This window comes from Rattus norvegicus, chromosome 13, assembly GCF_036323735.1.
Source record: "Rattus norvegicus strain BN/NHsdMcwi chromosome 13, GRCr8, whole genome shotgun sequence".
Classification (NCBI taxonomy): Eukaryota; Metazoa; Chordata; class Mammalia; order Rodentia; family Muridae; genus Rattus; species Rattus norvegicus.
Window position 1 is genome coordinate 91,890,192 of NC_086031.1, and position 20,408 is coordinate 91,910,599.

The window sequence follows — 20,408 nt, forward strand, 5'->3', positions numbered from 1 at the left end:
CACCCATAACAGGCCCTCCCACCCTTGATCACTAATTGAGAAAATGCCTTACAGCTGGATCTCATGGAGGCATTTCCTCAAGGGAGGCTCCTTTCTCCGTGATAACTCGAGCTTGCATCAAGTTGATACACAAAACCAGCCAGTACACCATCAGAACCTTGAATCTTGTGTACATTCTATTCTGTCCTTGGGGCAGGGCCACAGGGTGTTTGCATTAAGAAACTGTATCCGAAAGGTTGGAGAGGCGTTTGGAAGTACTCTCAGCTGTGTATCCCACCTGACAGTTCTAACGCTTACTTTACATGAGGCCATGAAGTGCGTGGACTCCTCCAAGTATTCAAGTGACTCACGGCAGTGAAGGCGGTAAATATGTTAGGCCAAAACACCATCGGAAACATCTTTGTCAGCAGGGAGCAGAAGTTGTATTAATTAAAATGTTCTAGGAAGGTACAGGGTGCACTCCCAACGAGTCAGAAGACTATTTTAATCCTAATTAAGATGTTCCTTCCTGGCATCTCACAACACAGAAAATGAGAATTAAGAAGTTGATGACATTTCTAGAAGTAGGGTCAGCCGACTCAGAATGGATCCCTCTAGCTCAGAATTGGGCATATGCTGTTAAGAAGCTGCCATTTTTAATAAATTGGTATCAGTCCAGGGAACTCTCCATGTTTAGAAAGGGTTAGGGGAAGGTTCTGAGGAAAAGAGTTAGCAACAGGTCAAACCCAGGTGCGAGCAATGGAGGACCATAGTAAGAAATAGCCACAGGCCTTATCAAGGAAGGGTCTTTTGAATGGAGGATGTGTCCCTAACCAAGGATATAACAGGGACTATTGTACTGTGGTCTTAGGACCTCCGTACACCGGCCCCAGTCTGGGAAGGTATAACTAGAAATTCTCCATCACATCTAGATGAGTTTATCAGCAATGCCTTCACTTCTTAGCCTTTCCCCTACAGAATTTGAAACCCCAATGCATCAGTGGAAACATTCTGAGTTCCTGTCATCACATACATAGATCGACCACAGATCTGGGATTCTTGTTATGAGCTGACGCTCTACCTGGTGTCAGGAATTTCACAGCCAACGGTTTGAAGCTTACTTTATCTGAAGGGTGCAGTTAGACCATCCATGGTCAGCAAACGAGAGGCGGTCTCACAGTCCTTGGATTTTCCTTCTTATATGCTGGTAGGCCATCTGTCTTCAAATGTTGACAATCTTGTCCCCTCCACCCAAGAGTGATGGGAGAAGAAAGAACTGGGGAGGAGGTCCATTAGGTTAAGCATCGGGGCTCTGTAAAAGAAACTTCCTAAATGAGAAAAATGAAAAAGGGGAGGAGGTTGGTTTGTGGCATCGTGGAGCATCAAGATTGTGGGCATGGAAATACTTTTTTTCCTTCCAATTTTAAAGCTGGGAGAGCATATGAGTAAGAGTGGCTTGTGTTGGCACCAGTGGAAATGACATTCAGGAAGAGTAGAGCAACTAGATTCTAGCCGGAGGACTAGACCCTGAGCTTGCTTCATTAGACTGGGAGGTAACAAGGGTGGTGGGTCTCACCCTGCCATCCAGGCACAGGCTTGGCTAATACTCTCCCGAGCAGAACTCAGAAAGGGGGAGGGTGGGAGATATGACATAACCACTAATTTGCATGAGAAACTGTGCCCATTAAAAGACCAATAAACAGACAGCCCAATAGGACATTATGTGGCAGATTACTCTAATCAGCTCACCATATTGATCTCTGAACACTCTCAATTTGTTTATCAGAACCAAGTTTATTCTCTCTCCATTACTTTGGAAATTTGGTGCTGTGTTCCACGACCTTTCTCGGTGTATAATTTTTACATGGTAGGAGATCCTCTACCACAGTTAATGTTGAGCCAGTTCTGGCGAGTTGTTTTAATACAACCCAGATAACATTGAGCAAGTTCGAGTTGTCAGATACAGAGTTGGGGTTGCAAAAAAAAAAAAAAAAAAAAAGGTGGCCAGAGAGATGTGGTACCATCATGAGGGGGAAATTTGCCTGGATTCAATCTAAATACATCTCAAAAAATTGTAAAATAGAATCTACCAGCTAAAACTAATGAGCACAAAACTGCATTGATTTGGCCCAGGGCGGACAAATAGAACATCTGGCACATTTGGCACCAATGACACAGCTGGCATTGTTGGAAACGGTTCTGCAGAAGGTCCAGATGCAGAAATGGGAGAATTGGTACAAACAGTGCAGATGGAACAGATGACAGTGGGCAGAGCTGGCGACGCTGGCACAGGTGTCATAACCTCAACAGCTGGCACAAGTTGTGACAATCCTGGGATTTCTGAGTGCAAGGCACATGTTCATGTTGGCTTGGGCTGCAGCGAGATAAGAGCATTTTATAATTAGTAAATGTGCCATTTAAAAAAGAACTTTTCTCCCCTCCATCCTTAAGGACGTCCACCTCCAACTGTCAGCGCTTGGAATGCCGAGCATTTTCGCAAATTAGAATTTCCCCGAGAAAGCCATAATTGATAAATACAGATTTCATAGAAGAGGCAATTAGATATATTTTTTTTTGTTCTGGTACTGATGAAATTCATGAATGGAATTTCTTCATAGGAGTTTTGTGGGAAATAAAGGTCAGGTTTTTGGAAGTGAAAGTGAGCTTTGCATTTAAGTGAAATGTATTTGTTATCAAATTAGAGGGTTATTTGTTTCTGGAGCAGAATGAGTATTTCCCATTTGTATGCAATTTCCTGTAGAATCACACTTGAAGATGGGGTATGAAAATTGGAAACCTGTCTACAGAACAGGTTGGAAAAAGAAGAAAAAAAACAAAAAAAAAATGCTGGAATAGGAAATATGGAGAAAGGATGATATGACAGTCTCAAATACCAGTGGGACTTGGCTCAGATTTTATTATAAAATGCTATAATTTGGGGCTTGAATTAAGAATACAATATAGCATAATCTTTTGGGCAATGATATTTTATATCAGACAAAAAGTTGAAAGAACAAAGCTTGTTAGTAGCTACAGGGTGTGTGTGTGTGTCTGTGTATGTGTGTGTGTGTTTGTGTCTGTGTATGTGTGTGTGTATGTGTGTGTGTGTCTGTGTGTGTGTATGTGTGTGTGTGTCTGTGTATGTGTGTGTGTGTCTGTGTATGTGTGTGTGTCTGTGTATGTGTGTGTCTGTGTGTGTGTGTGTCTGTGTGTGTGTGTGTCTGTGTGTGTGCATGTCTCTCTCTGTGTTATGTATTTATGCATGTCTGTCTGTCTGTGTGCCATAGAGTTTTGTACAGGTCAAAGGACAACCTTTCAGAGTTGTTTCTCTCCTACTGTGTGGATCTTAAGGATCAAATTCAAGTTGTCAGGCCTGCGTCAAGTGTTTACCTGAGCCATCTCAGGATCCATGTTTTACCTCAAATCCTTCTTATTATATCCCAAATCTGTTCTCCTCATAAGAAAGCTTTTAAAAATTGCCTAATTATAAAATAATAAAAACCTAATAAAGGAGTAGATACTGGGTTTTAAATTATAAATAACGCCATCTTGAATAAAGTAGGTGCTCCTTAAATTTTTGTTAGATAAATGAACCTACAGTTGAAGTTACTATCAATACTCAGAATTTTTCAAAGGCAATGACCACCCTCAGGAATGACATCCGGGTAGAAGAAAATAAGGCAGATCAGCCTGCAGTGCTGCTTGAGGCCTCCGATTTTACCCTAAGAACCATTACATCTCACACGTAGCTCTGTCCCTTCCCTGAAGGGCAAGTGCAGAGGGGAAATTGTCTGATGTCACCTCCTCTATGTCCCCGGGGAAGCCCTGAGTTCTGAGTTTTTTATGTCTTCCAGTTTACCCTGAAGCAAAAATCAGATCCTGTCCATCACCAGTGCAAAATAACAATCTTGAGACTTTTTAGGAAAGAAAGCCCTTACAGTAAGGGTTAATTGTCTCTCACAGGGTGTCAAGTTCGAGGCCATCAGAAACATGTGGTCTTGGTTTCCAGATGTCTCTGCATATTGTTACATATAAATAAAAAACACTGTCTGAAGTCACCTAAACATGTCTGATTTCAGTTACCCCATTATTCCCACTCTGTTCTAACCTCTCGTTGAACCCAGTGAAACTGTTCTCGGCTACTCAGAGACTTAATTCTACTCCCCCCCCCTTTTCTCTCTTTTTGCATCTTTTGACTGAGCTCATGAAAAGTTCCTGCTGACAACAGATAAAATACGTTCATGCGTCGCCTGTGTGTTTTTCTGTATGACAAAGAGCATGAAGAGATGGCAGAAAAGGCAAGAGGGCTTGCCGTTCCCTCTGGGCACAGAGATGGTGACAGATGGGTCAGCGCACAGGAACAGGCTGGGAATGTCCATCTTCGCTTGATTGAAACACTACTTTGTGGCTGGGACTCAGATGAGCATCGCTTCTAATCAATAAGTATCTTATGAAAAATGATCTGTTCAAGTGTAACCAACAGGGGTGTCTCTGGGCGTCGGCATTGGAGGGCTGGGCAGAAGTTTTTTCAGGAGGAGGAGATGGGGGTGTGTGTGTGTGTGAGCCATTCCTTTGAACCTCTGCCTTCTTTAGGAATTAAAGGCAAATGAAACATGAAAGCTGCAATCTGCTGCGGAGATCCGATCCCTCCGTCACTGTCCCCGCCGCTGTCTGTCTGTGAGCACGTTGAACTTTCGAATTTATTGGCGTCTCATCTTATGCAAATATCCTTTTCCTTCTGTCTGCTCCAAGACATTGGGGATGGGCTTTTGTTCCACCCTTCAAACAGTCGCTCTGTGTTATGCCTCTCTGCCCTCCCTAGAGGGTTTGGGCAGCCATGTGCACTTGGATTTGCAGGGTGAGGTGTGAGTAGGGGTCCTTTTATGTGCAGGAGCTTCAGTCCTCTGCACATGGTAACATGAGATACACGTTTTCCCGGGTATAAAAAGAGATCTGTTGTATGGGGGAGCTAGATACAATTAAGAATGCACAGCCATCTAAAAGAAATCGTTAGCACAGCAAAGCAAAGACCCTAGGGAAACCGTCTATAATTATGTTTAAAACTTAAGGTGCGGGGCTGGGGATTTAGCTCAGTGGTAGAGCGCTTACCTAGGAAGCGCAAGGCCCTGGGTTCGGTCCCCAGCTCCGAAAAAAAGAACCAAAAAAAAAAAAAAAAAAAAAAAACCTTAAGGTGCATTTATACCCAGACATCATCTTCTATCTTCCCCGTGTTCTCGAAGTACATCACTCACCAACCCTAAACCCCAACCAGCCCCAGCTCTCCCGAGTGAAGAACTCATGCATAGAGTGGAGGTCCTTCCCAAGCAAGTGGTGTTTTCCCTCCCTTCATCTATGATGGAAGGTTGCATGTTGAAGAAGATACACAGAGTGGGGTTGGGTATCACTCGGTGAAAGGAATCTTGCCTGGTACACTTGCAGCCCAGGATTCACTTCCGGGCACTACACACACAGATGCAATGACAGAGCTAGAAAGGACCTTGCTCTCATTGGAAGCAGGGGATGAGAGTAGCAGGTAGAACTCAGGTGAGTTATTGTTATTGTTGTTGTTATTGTTGTTGTTGTTCTGGTGGTGGTGGTGGTGGTGGTGGTGGTGGTGGTGGTGGTGGTGGTGGTGGTGGTGGCGGCGATAGGGTCTCACGTACTCCAGGCTGACCTTGAACTCACACTTTAGCTGAGGATGGCATTGAACTCCTGATCCTCCTGCCTCTGTCTCCCCAGTGCTGGGATTGCAGGTGTGCCCCTAGGTGAGCAGCTCTAGGTGGGTCATATGCAGCAGGTATGCATCATGTTATTCATAATTTGATGGCTTCTCTTTGCAGGGCACCCCAGAGTCTGGGATTCTGGGCCTTCTACTGGTGGGAAAAGAGGAAGAACAGGGTGCACCACTGTCTCGGTAACAATGCGTTCTCCTTTCCTGTACTCCGCCCACCTCTTTTACTACTCTTTCACTACATTGGGAAAAAATGTCATCACTTGGGGTATGGCGACTGACCCTGACATCGCCAGGCTCAACAGAGGGGTCACCACCTTCCCTCAAGCTCAGAGAGCAGGAGGTGGAAAGCTCCTGGGTTCTTGTGTCTCAGTCACTGTTCTGTCGCTGAGAAGAGACACCATGAGCGTAGGAACACTTGTAGAGAAAGGCACTTAATTGCTTACATTCAGAGGTTTATGCCTTTATTGTCATGGCAGGAAGCATGGTGGCAGGCAGGCAGACACGGTGCTGGAGGGGCAGCCGAGAGTTCTCCATCCAGATGTGCAGCACGAGGTTAGAAAACCACTGGGCCTGGCTTGAGCATTTGAAACCCCAAAGCCCATCCTCAATGACACCGTTTCCTCCCACAAGGACACACCTCCTAATATTGCAACACCCTGGTAACCAAGAGCTCAAATCTCCAAGCCTTTGGGGGCTATTCTTGTTCAAACCACTACATCTCATTTGTTTTTTAATGCAGTCCATCGAGGTTGGACTGTTGTTGTCTTCAGCTTAGATTGATCTTATTAATAATGGTTTATTGGACTATTCTCTAAAGTTATTGTGTAAGTATCTGTGTGTGTGGGGGGGTGATGTGAATGGATTAAATGGAGCATAGACACATCGACTCTTTAAAAAAACGTTTCAGGGGGTAGAGTGATGACTCAGCAGTTAAGAGCCCTGACTGCTCTTCCAGAGGTCCTGAGTTCAAATCCCAGCAACCACATGGTGGCTCACAACCATCTGTAATAGGATCTGATGCCCTCTTCTGGTGTGTCTGAAGACAGCTACAGTGTACTTACATACATTAATAAATCGTTTAAAAAGAGGTTTTCTCTTTTTTTTAAGTTTCAGTGTGAACAAAAAAATTAAACACTCAAAAGAATTGCTCCCATATGTGTCACCTGGTCACCCTTTTGTAACTTTGTTTCATTTCTTCTCCTGCCACACCCTTCTCTCTCCTCCCTCCCTGGAGCATTTTAAGCCAAACTCTAAAGGTCATTTCACTCTGAACGACTGCAGCGTTCATACCTATTGAGCAGAGGCAGCTTTAAAAAAATTCTAACAATCAAAGGATAGCAAGGCAGTGTTCTGCTTTGCTTCTGTGCCATCTAATTTCTAACCCACCTTGAGAGCCCCCTGCTTATCTCGAAGTCGTGATACTGGGGCTGGCTTGTTCACAGCAGGACCCGCCGAGGGTTACTGTTTCTTGAGTTTATTTCCTTTTTGTTGTTTGTTTTGTTTCATTTCGTGGATTCCTTGGGTGAACCAGGTCTTTGGGCCTTGGTTTATAGACTGTGTTTTAGTTTGAATGTGAAACCCTAGCCCCTGGGATTCTCCTCCTGCCAGGGGCTTCTGTGTTTGAACACTTTCCAGCCCGTAAGGCTGGCTGGTATGCAGTGGAAGCTCTTGGACACAGGGTCCAGACGATAGGGACAGGGCCATGGAGTGGAGCTTATGATTTATAGCCCACTTTGAGCTCTCTCTTCTTCTGGTCTACTGTGATTTTAGAGTCTAGCTACATGTTCTCTCTGTCACGCTTTCCCCACCAAGATGGACTGTAGGCTCACAAACCTTGAGCCAAAATAAGTCCTTCCTCCCTTAAGTAGCTTTTGACAGGTCCAGGAGAAAAGTAACAATTACAGCCTGCTCCCCATCTCGCACATTTCCTGTGGGGACATTTCTGCAGGTACTTCCTGTAAACTGATGTTTAGATCTTGAGGCCGACCAGGTTCAGGGCTGAGTTTTAGACAAGAACACCTCATAGTTGGTGCTGGGTATCTGTCTCTTAGCACGTCACCATGATGTGCAGGCTACTTGATTCTCTCGCTTTGCCTGATGTTAAGATTCCTCAGAGAGTCCAGCTGGCCTGGAGTCTTGATCATTCAGTTTCTTTCCACATATGCTAATTTTGTCTCGGTATCTTTGTACAACCACCAAGGAGCCCTTCAGTTGTAAACAAATAATCCTTTGATATTCATCTTCTTAGCAAACTGCTGGATGGTTCATCTTCCTTGTCAACTTGACCGGATTTGAAGTCGTCTAGGAGACACCTCTGGGTGCTTCCTTGAGGAAGTTCTCAGGGAGGTTTAACTGAGGCAAGAAGACCCACCCTGAATGTGGGAGACTAAATAAAACAGGGAAAGGAAGAAGCCAGCTGAGCGTGAGCGTTCATCTCCCCTGCTTTCTGACTGTAGGGACAGTATGACCACATTCATCTCCCCTGCTTTCTGACTGTAGGGACAGTGTGACCTCATTCATCCCCCCTGCTTTCTGACTGTAGGTACAGTATGACCTCATTCATCTCCCCTGCTTTCTGACTGTAGGTACAGTGTGACCTCATTCATCCCTCCTGCTTTCTGACTGTAGGTACAGTATTACCTCATTCATCTCCCCTGCTTTCTGACTGTAGGTACAGTCTGACCTCATTCATCTCCCTTGCTTCTGACTGTAGGTACAATATGAGTCCCCCAGATTAAGCTCTTGCTGCCGTGCCTTCCCCATTGCAATGAACTGTTCCCCTTCTTAAACCATAAATTGAAACAAACAAATCCTTTTTCTCTTATGTTACTGTAGTTGGGTATTTTATCTTAGCAACAAGAAAAGTATTTGATATGTTCTGATGTGTTACTACCTAGGGGCAATGTTAACTTCACACACACACACACACACACACACACACACACACACACACACGGATTTTTTCCATAGCATTTTATGTATGTGGTTTTGTCATTTATGTATCACTGGAGGCTAGCTAATAGCATGTTTCGTATGTTCAAATGCTCAGGCTATTTACAATAACGAATGAGTAATAAATTAGGTCATGGAGGTTGCAAGGTCCATGCTGAATATTTGTAGTCTGGCTAATCTCAGCTGTATCATGGCAAGCAAAGCAAGCTGACTGGTAGCCTCTTCCCAAATAGTTGGTATTGTTGTTTGATGAGACCTTCTGCTTACATGAACTGAATTAACCTTCCACAGTGTTACTTAGGACTTAGTAACTCATCGTTGATTATTAAATGTTGTTTCTATTTCAGTATGTCAGGTGTAAAAACTTGGGTTTTTACTTCACACCACGGGTAAACAAATGGAAAATAAAGCAAAATATTAAGAATTTTAGTGGCAGCCTGATTCCAAAATATGAATTTCAATTTCGACATTGAAACCTTGTGGGAAAATACCTGGTAAATTTGATTGTTTGAAATAGAGTACTGCTGGACAAATAAAAAAAGTATATGCAATTGAGGATTTTACTAGTAATTTTAATTTTTAAGCTTATTATGACAGTGATGGTTTTGGTGTTGAAGATTAACCCTCGATCCCCATAAATGCTAAGGACACACTCCCACACCATCAAATCTGTTTGAAAATCAAAGCATTAATATCATTGGATGATGATTAATGAATACAGAATTGGGTTGGGGATTTAGCTCAGTGGTAGAGCACTTGCCTAGGAAGCGCAAGGCCTTGGGTTCGGTCCCCAGCTCCGAAAAAAAAAAATGAATACAGAATTGAATCCCCCACCCCCAGCGGTGTTTGATAGTAATTCTAGCTGCTTTCAATGACGATAAAATATCTAAGGCTTTGAGACACCCTAAGTATGAGGTATCTGATGTCTACATAAAGCTTGAGGTTTTGTTCCCATCATGCCATTCGATCATTGCTGCAATCTGATTGGAGGAGGCACGTGACAAATGAGAAAGTTGAGCGAAGCAGGGACCGGATCACGTACACAAGGTCACATAACCAAGGGAAAGCGAGCAATCATCAGCTCAGCGCTCCACCCCATTTGGGCTTACCTCAGCCTGTTCTACCTTACTGTCCTACAGATATTCTGAAACTGCATCTCTACAAGACACAGTGGAAGCTTCTAGTCAGAGCCCTTTTCCACCTGCTTCAGGCTTCCAGAAAGCCTGTGCGTTACAAGCTTCCCGTGATCTATTTTCAGTTTACTTGATGGTGGACACACGCGGTTGACTTCAGTAATTCCTACCTCCCTTGAGCGTGTCTGGCCACACCTTTTTTTCCTTCTGCCTTTAGCCTCGCTCACCAGAAAGGTAGAACTTTATGTGGGATTTTTTTTTTCTTTCTACCTTCCTACCGAGAACAGAAAAAAAGTTGGAGAGAGGCAAAGGCCTTTGTAAAATGTTCATAAGATCTTCTAATGTGAATCTGTCCTCTAAAATATGAAAAGGCTTCTCCTGGCCTCCGTCTGTGCCCTTCTCCTTCATGATGTTCTGATAGCCTATGCTGGGAAGGATTTTTTTTGAGGGGGTGGGGTGGGGGGATGCTGAGCGCCACAAGGTTTAACACGAGTTATTCTACTGCCTTGTTCTCTTGCCCTCTGTATTTTAAAATAAAGGCACTTAGAAATCACTACATACATACATACATACATACACACACACACACACACACACACACACACACACACACGGGGGGGGGGGAGAGAGAGAGAGAGAGAGAGAGAGAGAGAGAGAGAGAGAGAGAGAATAGAGTATACTTTTGTGTGTGTGATGTTTTCTTAGCCTAACCACAAACTTCTACGCTTATTAAACTTAGGAAATGATGTATTTTCACTTGCCAGCCTTCCATATTAGACACAGAAAAAGTACGTGGTATTTTGAGACAATTGCCTAAGTGAATTCAGAGGAAGAACTTGAAGTAACCAAGGTTGAAGAGGAAAGAGGGAGCCCGCATCTCTCTCTTCAAATTCTATGGCTCGAGGTTGTTATCAAAAAGATCTTTCTGCTTGTTTCGGTTACTTTAAAAAAAGAAAGCGAGAGATAGTTAAATTTTGGCAACAACAAAAAAAAAAACATTTCAGAAAGAGGTAAAAGGAAACGCCTTTCAAGCAATTGTTTAAACACCAGAGCATGATTAAAAATAGATCAAAAACAAACTCAGAGGAGTCTTTAATCAAAACAAAACACAGGGAAAGCAACCATTGGCCTGTGATTAGGAGTAGCCTGGGAGAGGGGGCTGGAAAACCAGCCTGCCTTGCCACCCCTCTCTGCCGGTCTTTTCAGTGTGCCCCTGTGAGAGTGCACTCCCTCAAGAGAGCTGAGATCTTTTTATCATCTGACTAGAATTTCTTCTTCCCTCTTTCCCTTCTCAGCCCCCATCTCTGCCATGACAGACTGCATTCAGTAATTGCTGTCTTTTGTAATTGTTCTATCTCCAAATTGGCTGATTAGGGGAAGAGACACAGCTGTCCATCAACATGGTGTGAAGTGGCTGAAACAACCATCCCTGAGATGGAGAAAGTTAATTGCATTTTCTCAGGCTATCCCAAGAGGCAAGGCGCTGGGAAGGGCTCCGGAAATCCCTGTTAACGCTAGTCGGGTGGTTTTTGTTTTTTTTTTGTTTTTTTCTTTTTTGTTTTGTTTTGTTTTTCTGAGCCTTTATGCTTGTAACCTGAGCGAGGGGGAGGGATGTAGTAAACATCGTGTTAATTAGATTTGCAGATGAAATTAAATCAGAAAGAGTTGCAAACTCACGACGAGGAGAACTGCGGTGTGGGATTTCTGAGGTTAAAGATACAGGGAAGATCAAATGAAGTGAGAAGGGAACCGGACAGGTTAACTGAAGTGCGGTGGGGGAGGGGGCTGCGGAGGTGAGCACGGAGAAAGGAAGATGCAGCAAACAGAGAGACTGATGGGGTGGAAGACACCAAATTAGACGTGTTCGCAATATGCCGCAGAAGCTAATGTGATCTGGGGCTGTATGTGCAGCAGCATCACATCATGAGGGAGGCATGGGGTAATTTAGCGAATTTGGCAAGATCGCCCCTGGAATATTGCGCTCAGCCCTTAGAAGCAGGTGGATAGGAAGGAAGAGAGCAAGATCCGCACAGGACAGCACACGTGCTCAACATGCGACGGCTGGAGGATAATGGACTGTGTGACTCCCTATGTGACTCTGTTCGAGGGAGTCACAAGAATGGTGCACTTATATTTAACAGTATTCTAAAGGACTCTAAGTCACACAGATAACTTACACATCAGGGTTTTTTTTTTAAAGACTTCTCATGATAGTTAAATTATGGAATCAGTATAGATGCCCACCTAAGGAATATAAGGAATATGTTACACACACACACACACACACACACACACACACACACACAAACATATATATAAAATGGAGTTTTTAAGCCAAAATGTTTCTCTCAATTGCAGTTCCTAGATTTTTATATAGATACATAAAATCATATATCCATCAGTACATACACGTGTGTGTGTGTGTGTGTGTGTGTGTGTGTGTGTGTGTGTGCACAGTGTGCATACTTGGCCTGAAAGTACAAGTACACAGTTTAGGAATACAAAGGAGACTCATCTGGGCAAAGGAAGGGAGAGAGAAGAGGGCGGGGACATGAGAGAGAATGTGCCTCACAGAAAACAAAATCATGTAAAGAAGCTTAAAAAGGAGGGAGAGTTGAGTCAGAGGTGCCCTGAATGATTGGCCAACACTGCTCCCAGAAGCCATAAGGTTATTAGGTGGAAGTCCCAGTGCCAGAGATGGGCTGCCTCCCTATGAGCTGCTGGCTGCTAAAACAGTCCAAACTATCGCCATTGCCATGGGTTGCCAGCTCAAACTAAATAAGACCCTATTGCTGAAGACAGCACATGCCCTGGTTACGGGGCACGGGGAAATGCAGCTGGAACTCATCTGGAAGCTTCCTCCCCGAGGGCTAGAATTTCCAGTGCCAGAAGACACTGTGCAGGCCGTGTGGGGAGAATCGTCATCAACACTCTTCCTCAGTTGTGGAGCCTGGGTGCTCAATACCAACGTGCCAGGCACAAGGTGCCCACGAGGCTATAGTGGCCTGACTGTTATGAGGTAACCACTTTCTGAGTGGATTTCAGGTTCTCTCCATGGGAGGAAATTCATGTGCGGTGCTATAAACCTGGTCAAAAAACTCGTGACTGGGAAGGTCAGCAGCCCTAATAGGCAGGCCACTGTGGCTGTAAGGCTAAGTGGATGAGACTTGTCTGTTGAATCGCCTTGTAAGTAAGCACATTTATGCTCATATATAATGGGGTCAGCTTTCGTCAGAAAGGCCTCCCTGCAGCTGCTGGTAGTTACCACGGAGCTTCATAACTGGTCAGAATGCTGCGAATGACTGACAGCTGCATATTTAGTCCTAAATGAAACAGCGACATCACCCCCCCACCCACACCCCTGTGGCTTGGGGAGCATCACAGAAGAGGGAGCAGAGAGAACGGAGGAGCGGGGGGAAAAGGGTGCAATGTCGTGGAACGCTGTCTCCTGGGCAAGACATTAGCTCTTGGCAGCTGTAATCACCAGTGCATGCCCTATGCCAGACTGACTGCTAGCATTTCACCACAGGGCAGAGGGACTCACAAGGGCCGGCTAACCTCTTACGATCTATAACCAGTCCCTGGTTGCTTAGAGAGGGAGAGATGTTTTCTGGTAAACCTCCCATGCTCCTATAAGGCGACACGAGTATTCTGGTTTAGTTTTATATCAACACCAGCGAGAGTCATCAGAGAAGATGGAGCCTCCACTGGGGAACGGCCTCTGTAAGACCAGCATGAGCAAGCCTGTGGGGCATTTTCTTAATTAGTGATTGGTGGGGAGGGCTCAGTTTATTGTGGGTGGGGCCGCCCATGGGCTGGTGGTTCTGGCTTCTACAAGAAAGCATGCCGTGGAAGCCATGGAGAGCAAGACAGTAAGGAGCACTCCTCCATGGCCTCTGCATCAGCCTCCAGGTTCCTGTTCTGCTTGGGTTCCTGTTCTGACTTCCTTTGAGGATGAACTATGATGTGGAAGTGTGAGCCAAATAAACCCTATGGTCATGGTGCTTCATCAAAGCAATAGGAACCCTAACTAAGACAACTAATTAAAATAATTCACACACACACACACACACACACACACACACACACACAGAGAGAGAGAGAGAGAGAGAGAGAGAGAGAGAGAGAGAGAGAGAGAGAGACAGGAAAGTAGAAGATTAGTTGAGGAGGAACTGGGTCAGCTGGATGGGAGGGGATAAAGGAGAGTGATGGAGGTGAATATGATCAGTCAGAATTCTTCCTATACAGGTAAGGAAATGTCACAAAACCCATTATTATATATAATCACTGCATGGTGATACATGTAAACACTTACGAAAACTCCAGGCCCTCCCACAATCACAAGTATCCGTGATTCGAGTGTAATTGCTGTAAGAAAGGAAGGCTGACACTGACAAGAAGGAAGGAGCCCTTCCTGGGACTGAGGCAGATAAGCATCTTTCCAGGGAGTGAACGGAGGCTCGCTCGGGGCTGCAAAATGCATTGCTGTCCTGCACTTCTGGCCCAAAGTCTTTAGAGCGGCCTTGGCTGTGACCCTTCGACACTGAAGAACGAAATGACATTGCTCATCTGTCAAAACCCCAGAAGTCCTTCCAGGAGCCTGGCTTCTCCACACAGTTCTGAAACATGGTCCCCACCAAATGCTTTCCTTAGATATCTGAGCGCTTCCTTTCATTTTGGTCCTCTTGATGTCTGCAGAAGATGGGTGAGAAGTGACCCACCTAAATATCACTGTGGATGGCTACCCTCCAGTCAAGAGACGGGCTTCTGGTGGCAAGGACAAGGTCAGCATACTCTGAGGAAAGAGTCTCAGAAGCAAGGCTGGAGTAGCGACCTTTTATGTTACCTGATGAGGTGAGTCTTCTCTCCAAACGGAAGCTGCTGTACTTCTTGAGTTAAAAGTCACTCTGGTATAATTGCAGAAGACACAAACATGGAGAAGCAACGTGTAGTTTTTTGTTTGTTCGTTTGTTTTTTAAGTTTTTACTTAAAGTCCACTCTTACGGAAAGCATTAGGAAGAAATATTTCTAGGACAGATCACAGGGAAGGTCCCGTGATGAGTGTTGCCCGCCCCCCAAGACTTGGGGGAAAGTGAAATGACTTTTTTTTTCCAGAGTAGAGATTGTAGAGGACCTTGCCTTAATTGTCCTAGGGATTATTTCATAAATCTTGGTTTTTCAACTTTGTCATCTGGAAAATGAGCATGGGGGAAGGTGTTGGTAATTAAAGAGATCACGGACAGGTGCTGTATTACCATGTCGGTATTTAATTAAATCTGCCTGAGAGGAAGCTCTTATTCCTAAATCACTGGGTCTCTCTTCCTGCTGGAGGTGGGAGGGTGAGGGTGCTGCAGTCTTCCAGACAGGAGGGTCTTCCCACCCCTCTCCTTTCGAGGTGTTACAGGGAGCAGGGTCAACACTTTCCACGAAATGAGAGCAAACAAAGGGCAAAGACTCAAACAGAACGCACTCGCTGCTTAAATACTCCGCCATTAGTTATGTAGCCTAACAGCCTGGGCTGTCACATCCTAGAAGAAATCAGAACCCTGTTGGAACGGGGCATCGACACTTAACCAGCCAGTCATACAGAGCGGTTATCCCAAGTTTCACTCACACACAGTTCATCAGAGGGATTTGTGTCACCCCCTTGTTCTAGCTTTTACTTGTTAGCGCTGGCCTTTGAATTTTCAGCAAATAACAGCCAAACTAGCTGTAAGCACCCCATCTTCATTTGAGTTCAGATTGCGAGACGAGGATAAAGCTGTTATTTCTGTGAGGGAATTGATGGATTGTGTCTGGGATTTTGAATGTGTCTGTAACAGATTAACTTTCCCTTTTCTGATACCAATACTTCATGTTAAAGCAATTAAACGCGTTACCCAAGGAAGCCTGGATTGCTGTTCGCTGGCCATCTTTGTCTTCATAACAGACCAGATGAAAGCCACCACAACTTTAAAAATAGGAGCACCAGAACTGGAGGTTTATTTTTTCTCTTTTCGTCTAGCTCTTGGCAAAGTGTCTAAAGCTTGAATCCCGAGCGGGGATCGTCTGCCCCTGTCTGTAATCCCAGAAGGCAGGAGGTAGAGAGGAAAGGGTAGCAGGTTGGAGGCTAGCTGGGACTATAAGGTAAAAGAAGGAAAGGGAGTCCTTCCTGTGTGTCCCTTGTTTCCTATGCCATTGTTGGAAATTTTTGGTGTAGGCAGTGGTGTTTAAGGTTAGAGGACATATCTGCCCCCAAGAAAGGAAAGAAGGACGGACACTCACGTCCTTGGGTGTAGCCCGCAGTGCAAGGATTGGACACATTAGTCATCACCAGGTAGACTCCTTACAATGGCTACCATGGTCTGTCTGATGCAAGGCTCTACACTGACCACCATGGGCTCTGCCATCGGCTTCCTTGGTCTGGTTACATGAGCATGCTTTCCCTGTCTTAAATAAGATACCTGTTTTATCCTGTATTGTCCCCTCCACCTTCTCTTCATCTTAAGTGCTGGTTCTTCACATTCTCTAGGTGCCATCTTGAATGTCACTGTTACCAATAATAAATAAATAAATAAATAAATAAATAAATAAATAAATAAATTTTAAAAAAGGGATCATTCCCCACTTCAAACAGCAGTGGTACTGCTCACAGTTTCCTCTACCTCTTTCCAGAGAACTCAGTGCAAACACTGTGTGCATGGCTACCTGCTTTTGACAGCTCCCTTCCCTAAAATGTCATTTTTACAAGAGCAGCAAACATGTCTGCTTTGTTCTTGGCATTATCACCAGGGCTGAGAGTGATATTTGGCCCCTAAAGATGGGCCAGTATTCTCCGTGTGTTTGTTTATTTTGTTCTGTTTGGAGGTTCTGTGCTGGGGACAGAATCCTCAGCACCTTACCACTGAGCCCGAAGCCACATAGTCTCTTCCCTTCCTTTTCCTTCTCCTTTTTCCCTTTTCTTTCTTGAGATCTTCCCATATAACTCTGCCTGGCTTAGAACTATGAAGACCAGGCTGGTTTCAATCTCAAAAGGGATCTGCTTGCTTCTGTCCCTCAAATGCTGAGATTAAAGACTTGTGCCACCACGTGTATTTAAAGTACAATTCTCAACTATAACGTCACTGAGTTATCAGAGTACACTAAGCACCATCGCTTGAGCAGAACCATCAGAGCGTGCGTGTGGCTGATGGAGATACCACACTGAAAGGGAAACGTACCAATGGACTAGCTCTTGTAGACATAAAAGAAATCGGAAGACTAACAAAAGGATACCTCTGGGAGGCCCTTGAGGCCAGGGACCTTCATTTCTGTAACTCTTTTGGATCCTGTGAGGCCATATGAGACACAGAACAAATTCCAGAGCCACAGTGTAGGATATTGAGTAAACCACATTATGAGTTAATGTCCCACTCATAAATTTTAGCAGTGAAGTGGAGGGAGTTGCTATCAAGACAGATGCCAGGGAAGTCAAGAGGAGGCTCTGGCGTGTAGATTCCACTGTCTGTCACAGAGCATCACCAGAGTAAAACGTCAGCAGTTACACCCTGGCCTTTCCCAAGAGAGGTGTGAAAGGGAGACTAAATCCCCCAGGACACAGAAAAACCCCAGCAATGTTTCAAGGTCCATTGAGCAGAAAACAAAACTCACAACTCCCAAGTCTAGTATGAGTAAGTGTCCACAGACTCCTGGTCAGTCATGTCATGGCCCTTCAGGGAGAAAGGACCCCCTTCTAGGACTGGTGCCACAGGGCAGCAAAGACTTAGGGCGCTAGCCAAGGTCAGGTGTCATCCAAGGACTGGTCCATTAATTCATGATGTCCCCAGATGAGCCTGGGGAGGATGTACTGTTACTATTTCTATTTTTACAGATGAGGTGACTAAGCCATACGAAGAAAAGCAATTTAATTAGTAAGTAACCAGCCTATAATAGAAGCTCAAGAGGCTTTAGAGACACAGCTCTCATCTCTGAGGGTATGTCTGTCACCTGTCTATATCTCCCTGCCTGTCTGTCTGTCTCTGTCTTTGTCTCTGTCTCTCTGTTTCTAACTCTGCCTCTCTCTGCCTCTCTGTGTTTGTCTGTCTCTCTGTCTCTTTCTGTGTCTGTGTCTGTCTCTTTCTCTCCCTCTGCCACACCCCCTACCCCCGCTATAGCTAGAACTCAGAGCCACTTGCCTAAGTATACACTCTATCACTGAACTGTACTCCAAAGCCCTGAGATCCTCATGTTAAATGTTTTGGGTAGCCATCTCAGTAGGTCCTGTTGTTTCTAGAAGGAGAAAATGCCTATCAGATGTAAAAGAGTAATTTTTTAAGGTTGATAGTACATTAAAATGCATGGTGAATGTGAGGGAAACGGATGTGCGCTGATCCAGGTGCACTTCTGCCATGTATAGAGTAAGAGCCAGATGTGGTGTAGGGGTCAGAACAGACTGCACTCACAGCTTCCTGAGCAGAGTCCAGCTGTCACCTTCTGCTGCACTCTAAAAGATTCTGGACTTCAGCATCTGTCCCACGAACCCTGCACACTAGGAAAAGTTGTGCAATAGGTAAGATGTGAAAAGCAGCAGCCCTGGATTTAGATATTGACTCTGCCATTTGTTAGCTGCATAAGTGTTGACAAGGGTCTCCATCTCTCCACTCCTCTCTTTCCTTACCTATAGCTCACAATTAGCCAGATTCGCCACCCAGGACTATTGCAGGCCTGCCTTAGTTTCCTTTGCTGTTGCTGTTATAAAACACCCTGACAAAAGCAACTGAGGGAAAGACTAATTTGTTTTAGATCCAAGTTTCAGGTACAATCCATCATGCTGGGGATGTAGAGGCAGCAAGCGCTTCAGGCAGCAAGCGCTTGAAATAAATTGGTCACATGGCATCCACAGACAAGAGCAAAGAACAATGAATTCATGCCTATATGCATACTACTAGTGCTCAGTTCTCTTTCTCCACTTTTACACAGACAAGAATTCCCTGGCTAGGGAATGATGCTACCCACAGTGGATAGGTCTTCCCAGCTCAATTTATGTAATCACAATAATCCCTCATAGACATTTTCAGAGGCTCCCTCCTAGGTGATTATTGATTTGGTCAAATTGACATTTAACACTAACCATCACAAGGCAAAATTAATGAGATAACCCCGTGAAAGCGCTTAGCACACAGAAGTTAAGTGTAAGCTTTCTCTCCGTGAAACTAGACCAAATCCTTACCTATAAATAATTTAATTTATGTTTAAGGCATTCTCTCCAATTCTAAGGATTGAAACAAAAATTTTAAACATAGAGAAAAAAGAAGGTTGAAGATGCTTCTCAGTGTTAGACCATGAACTAATATGGAAAGCACTGAGTCTAACACACACACACACACACACACACACACACACACACACACGCACACACGAAGACAGACAAAGCAACCTTGCATGAAGTGCATACCCATCTTCTAATTTACCTAAGTTGGACAGAGTGCGATCAGATTTTGTTTCTATCAATATTATTGATGAGTGGTGATGGAGAGAAATTCCTACCTTGACGGTGACCAGAGGGTTAAGGCGATGAAGCTGGATTTTCCTCTTTCCAGAGTCCAACATTTGTTTCTCCAAGTACAGTGAGTTACGGAGACAGCACGTAATGTACCAATAATGAAAATAACTCTGTGAACAGCACGGAGGCGAGCTGGGGCTGCTTCCACCCACTCGGAGATGGAGTTTATGTGCAGAAGAAGCCCAGTAGAATATAAATGAACTGTCGCATCCGACAAATGAGAGCTGAGAGACAGAGGCTCTGGGCTACACCACGAGAGGAAACGGGACACTTTCCTACCTCCCCATCTGTACAGTGAAGTGCGGATGGCAGCAGTCCCTCCTTGTGGGGCTGATGGTAATAAATGCCTGAGTTCAGTGTGAGTGAGCCCCTGCTGTTGGTAACACTCAGTGTAACAGTTCTCGCCATAGACTCCTGATGTGTTCTTATTCAGGGAACCAGTCACTGGCTGGAGGTGTTTGTTCCTCTTCATAAATGTCACCTCCTTACCTTTGCTTTGGGGAGGGAAGGGTGACGGACAAGGGTCCTGTTCTTGCTGAACTCAAGACCCTTCCATAGAGCACTGGAGGGCCATTAACACACACACACACACACACACACACGCACGCACGCACGCACGCACGCACGCACGCGCGCGCGCACGCTCACGCACGCACGCTCACGCACAAACGCACACGCACACGCACAAACGCACACACACCAAAGCCTCTGAGGATGAAGCCAGCCCTAGCCCCTTTCCCTTTACGGTTAGGGACAATTCAGCACCCGCAGACACGCTCCAGATGTCTTGCTACCATCTGTCTGCTGTAGACTCACAGGAGTGCCCGGCCTCCAGAGACATTCTAGGAGACAGGAAGCCCAAGACTTCCAAGTGTCACCCTAGGGGTTTCCAGAGTGCTCTAATTCTCTGATTCAGTAACAGGGGTGTGCTGTTTTGCTGTTTTTAATGCTGCTTCTTTCCCTGCCCACTCCTCTTTTCTCAGTTGTTTGCTTTCTGAAGGCTCACCTCATCCAACATCCCACTCAGTCAATGGAATGCGGGATCACCCAGTGCGCCTAGGCGCTGTCCAAGGTATCCGGGTTAGTTGCT

The 20,408-nt window shown here is 45.0% G+C and overlaps 1 long non-coding RNA gene across 1 annotated transcript; it reads right to left on the reverse strand.

Moving 5' to 3' along the window:
• Window positions 1-934: 934 nt before the first annotated feature.
• LOC120096321 (uncharacterized) lies at window positions 935-19,637 on the reverse strand. Its single transcript, XR_005492659.2, has 3 exons — window positions 19,303-19,637; window positions 16,242-16,327; window positions 935-2,353 (listed from the first exon to the last, which is right to left on the reverse strand). It is a non-coding gene; the product is annotated as an uncharacterized LOC120096321 (long non-coding RNA).
• Between the last annotated feature and the right edge of the window lie 771 nt (window positions 19,638-20,408).